The sequence below is a fragment of the Macaca fascicularis genome, chromosome X (genome assembly GCF_037993035.2).
Source record: "Macaca fascicularis isolate 582-1 chromosome X, T2T-MFA8v1.1".
NCBI lineage: Eukaryota > Metazoa > Chordata > Mammalia > Primates > Cercopithecidae > Macaca > Macaca fascicularis.
Window position 1 is genome coordinate 156985981 of NC_088395.1, and position 5235 is coordinate 156991215.

The 5235-nt window shown below is 43.7% G+C and overlaps 1 long non-coding RNA gene across 1 annotated transcript; it reads left to right on the forward strand.

The window, feature by feature from the left end:
• The first annotated feature begins 386 nt into the window (after nt 1-386).
• On the forward strand, nt 387-4059 carry LOC135969224 (uncharacterized). Its single transcript, XR_010584366.1, has 3 exons — nt 387-468; nt 2894-3065; nt 3911-4059. It is a non-coding gene; the product is annotated as an uncharacterized lncRNA (long non-coding RNA).
• Nucleotides 4060-5235: the final 1176 nt, after the last annotated feature.

The following is a 5235-nucleotide window of genomic DNA, read 5'->3' on the forward strand; positions in this document are numbered from 1 at the left end:
ACAGAACGTGCCTGGCACATAGTAAGCTCTCAACAAGTGATAGCCTTTCGTATTGTTTTGTTTTAGCTGTTATTATGTTGGCTAAGTAGGTAGGAAGAGAAGGAGATACAATAAGAGACATCTGGTTTATTACTATGGTTTCAGGACTTTTGCTCTCCAAAACTCATGTTGAAATACAATCCCCAGTGTGGCAGTATTGTGAAGTGTGGCCTTTAAGAGATGATTGTGTCATGAAGGTTCTGCCCTCATGAGTGGACTAATCCATTCATGGTTTAATGGATTAATGGGTTATCACAGGAGTGGAACTGGTGGCTTTATAAGAAAAGGAAGAGAGACCTGAGTAAGAATGCTCAGCCCCCTTGACATGTGATGTCCTTTGTTACCTCAGTACTCTGCAGAATTCCCACCAGCAAGAATGCCCTCACCAGATGCAGCCCCTCAACCTTGGACATTTCAGCCTCCACAACTGTAAGAAATAAATTCCTTTTCTTTATAAATTACCCAGTTTGGGGTATTCTGTTATAAACAACAGAAAACAGGCTAAGATAGTAAGAGATGCTTCCTGAATCACAACAGAAAGTTCTGGACATCTTTTATCCCTATACCCTCTGAGGAGCTTATTCTGTTCTTGACAGACAGAGGTGATAATCCTACTATTTTCTGGTCAGCTCACAGCGTCTGGATGCATGTCCTGTTCTGGGTACCAGTAGCCTCTCTGAGAGACATTGACAGGCTGGATTTGCTTCAGGAACCAGTGATCAAGATGTTAAAGGGAAGTTAGAATGTTATTTTCTTTTCTTTCTTTTTTTTTTTTTTTTTTTGAGATAGAGTCTCACTCTGTCACCCAGGCTGGAGTGCGGTGGTGTGATCTCGGCTCACTGCAACCTCCGCCTCCCAGGTTCAAGCGATTCTACTGCCTCAGCCTCCTGAATAGCTGGGACTACAGGCGTGCACCACCACGCCCAGTTAATTTTTGTGTTTTTAGTAGAGATGTGGTTTCACCATGTTGGCCAGGCTGGTCTTGAACTCCTGACCTCTAGTGATCTGCCTGCCTCGGCCTCCCAAAGTGCTAGGATTACAGGTGTGAGCCACTGCACCTGACCTATGGAAGTTGGAATCTTCATACAATGAATAATCTTGGTGAGTGTTTGGACTGGAGAAAAAGATGACTTTAAGGGGTAAAAAGGAAAGGGGTGATGAGGGAGACTCCTGGAGGGAGCTCCTGGGGTATTTGATCTGTATTTTGTGGCCTCAACTTATGAAAATAAGGATAAAGGGGGAAAGCTATGGGGTGATGGACTCTGGAACTTTCTTGTTTTAAGAGAGACAGAGTCTCACCCTGTCACCCAGGCTGGAGTGTAGTGGTATGATCATAGCTCACTGTAGACACAAACTTTTGGATTCAAGCAATCCTCCTGCCTTAGCCCCCCAAGTAACTAGAATGATAGATACATGCCACCCCACCCAGCTAATTTTTTTAATTTTTGTTTTTGTAGAGATGAGTTTTACTATGTTGCCCAGGCTGGTCTCTAACTGCTGGCCTCAAGTGATCCTCCCCGCCTTGGCCTTCCAAAGTGCTGGGATTACAGGCATGAGCCACCACGCCTTCCTGGCTGGATTCAGGAACTTCCTAAGGGGCAGAACAACCTCAAGATGGAGGAGCTGCCTCTGTAGGAAGGGAGTTCCCATTCTTCAAGATATCCAGCCTAGTCTCCCTTTGAGGTCCTTTTCAACCTAGAGGCCCCATGACTCACCTCCCATATGAGGTTTGAGCCAACATAATATGGAAAGTCTGGGTTCCAAAACTGCTAAGGAATAGCAAAAAGAGGGTTTGGCAGGTCCTTTGTTTAGCCCAAATTTGAGACATACCTTTGAGGGTCTGCCACGTCCCACCTATGGCTGAACGGAACCATACACAGATTTTTCTGCCCACCTTTCCACACTCACCCTGTGATCCAGAGCTCAGAGAGTGAGACTGAGACAGCTTATGCCAGGAGCTTTAGTTGTCAAGAAAAGGAGTCATCATGTCTTTAGAAACAGGATGAATGGGGAAAGCATACATACTGAAACAATTTCTAAGATTCTATATAGATCAAGGCCAGGGTCTAGCTGCTGAATTGAGGCCTAGCCTATCCTTTCCAGACAACACAATTCTAAAGTGCATTTCTCAACACACCCCTTCATCTCTTGAAAATGAAATGCTGTTGGCCGCGGTGACTCACGCCTGTAATCCCAGCACTTTGGGAGGCTGAGGTGGGTGGATCACGAGGTCAGGAGTTCGAGACCAGCCTGACCAACATGGGCAAACCCCGTCCCTACTAAAAATACAAAACAAAATTAGCAGGGCGTGGTGGCGGGCGCCTGTAATCCCAGCTACTCGCGAGACTGAGGCAAGAGAATCACTTGAACCCAGGAGGTGGAGGTTGCAGTGAGCCGAGATAGTGCCACTGTACTCAAGCTTGGGCAACAGAGCAAGACTCTGTCTCAAAAAAAAAAAAAAAAAAAAAAAGAAAAGAAAAGAAAAAGAAAAAGAAAAAGAAAATGAAATGTAATCCATGTCCTTGCAGGTTCTTCATCAGATCTGCATTGAGAGCTACACGAGAGGCTTTCTAAGCACAGCACAATAGAGCAGGGGCCTCCCTCAGTGTCATCTGCTTCAGCCCCCGTGTTTACAGAGGAAGGGACTGAGGCCCAGAAATGGGGAACAACTTGTCCGAGGTCACACAGGAAGGCAGTGGCAACATAAACCAGGCCTCCTGCCTTCACATGGACTCAGTGCCATCACAGAGTTGCAGGCAGTGTGGCTTACTCCGCTGTGGCTTTTCAGTGGCCCCCTGGGGGCCACACCTGCCACCCTGTTCTCCCTGCTAAAAGGTCTTTTCCTTTGTACCAGGTACTTCTGCCAAGTCCAAATCAAGCAGAATGGGTTCCAACAAGCAGCAGGGTTTTCACTTGTAAGCAAACCACAGAAGGGATCAGCCACCAACCCAACAGATGAACAACTTGACTTGCTTTCCAATGGAGCCCAGCATTTGAAGCTGTGATAATTGTCAGTTTAAATGTTAGTAAGTGAATGCTTGTAATTTACAAGTGAAGCTGCTTCTCTTATCAAGGGTCCCATTTCCTGTGGGCTGTTTGGAAGTATAAACTGTTATCAGAGGATTTGTGCTTATTTGAGGTTTGGCTTGCCCATCTGGTCAGAGAGAGAAAGTCTGGAGAGTATGCTGAGTCTAATTCTGCTGTACCCCATGATGAGCCTATCCTGTTCAACATTCCACTTGTGGTCCATGAATCAAGCGCTATTCATGGGCACAGAACAGAACGAACCAACCTAAACCATTTCGCTTGCTTGACATTCTCTAAATCCCACTCCCCGCTTTAAACGCACAAGCTTGGGGCCTGTTTCAAAGGGCAAATATTGTGAAAATGAAGAAATTGTTACAGATTATACTTGGAAAGAGTTCAAATGTTGTTGAAATACCGTGATCTGTAGGTGGCATGTCTTCAAAGAGATTTACTTGAATAGATCAGGCTGAGGAACAGTCAATAGCAAAATAGTTATTTGTGTATCAAGTATGGACAAATTCTCACATACCAGGAGGCTGAGAGACAGCACTTTCACAAGCTGATTTTAGATTTTGGCCCAACAGTTCTAAAGGCAAAGGCTTTCTAGACTAAAGGGATGATTAGAAAGATAATAGACAAAGTCAACTCCAGATGTACCAGTTGACCACCCATCTGCCAACTGAAATCCTACTCTTGGGGTGATTTCACAACTCAGGAGCGGTGCTCAAACTCAAACTTATCAATTTTGTGACTCAATAACAGACCCACTTTCGGGTGGGAGAAAAATGGAAGTATGAACTAAAAAGGAGATTCTTTCAATTGCTTTTGCCCTTCTGTTTTCTAGGCTATGTCCTCCAACAGCTCAGAGACTCAGAGTTGATGCGCTGGATTCTACTGCAAGTTGTGTCTTGATAAACATAGTTACCATGTGAGCTAGCAAATTCCATTTCTAGATATATACCCAAGAGAAATAAAAACTCGTGCTCACGGGAATACTTGTACACAAATGATCATAGCAGCATCATTCATAATAGCCAAAGTGGGAGCAACCCAAATGTCCATCAAGCAATGGATGGATAAACAAAATGTGGTCCAGTCATACAATGGAATATTATTCAGCCATTAAAAGAAATGAAATACTGATCTATGCTATAACATGGATGAACCTTGAAAACATTAGGCTAAATTGAAAATGCCAGACACAGAAGGTATGACACATAATCAGACACATGTTGTATGATTCTATTTATATGAAATGTGCAGAATGGGCAAATCCACAGAGACAGAAAGCAGATGAATGGTTGCTGGGGCTGGGGGAGAGGGATGAAGAATGACTCCTTAATGGGTGCAGGGTTTCTTGTAGGGTGAAGAAAATATTCTACAATTGATTTTATAATGGTGATTGCCCAACTCCGTTAATGTACTAAAAACCATGGGTAGTACATTTTAAAATGGTTAAGTGGTAAATGTCTTTTTTAAATATATTATTGTCACTATATATATCATAAAAGTTATTATTTTGACCATTTTTAATATACTATTCATTGACATTAAATACATTAATAATATTGTGCAACCGTCACCACCATCCATCTCTAGAATTTTTTCATCATCCTATACTGCAACTCCCTACCCATTAAATACTCACTATTACTCCCTTCCCCCAGCCCCTGGAGAATTTTTTTTTTTTTTTTGAGATGGCATCTCACTCTGTCACCCAGGTTGGAGTGTAGCAGTGCTATCTCAGCTCACTGCAACCTCTACCTCCAGGGATCAAGTGATTCTCCTGCCTCAGCCTCCTGAGTAGCTGGTATTACGGGTGTGCGCCATCACACCCAGTTAATTTTTGTATTTTTAGTAGAGATGGGGTTTTGTCATGTTGGTCAGGTTGGTCTCGAACTCCTGACCTCAGGCGAGCTGCCCGCCTTGGCCTCCCAAAGTGCTGGGATTACAGGCGTGAATCACTGCCCCCAGACCCCACTGGAGATTTCTAATCTATTTGCTCTCTGAATGATTTTGACTATTCTAGGTACTTCATATAAGTGGAATCAAACAATATTTGTCCTATTGTGTCTGGTTTATTTCGCTTAGCATAATGTTTTCAAAGTTCATTTGTAGGCCAAGTGTGGTGGCTCATGCCTGTAATCCCAGAACTTCAGGAGGTTGAGG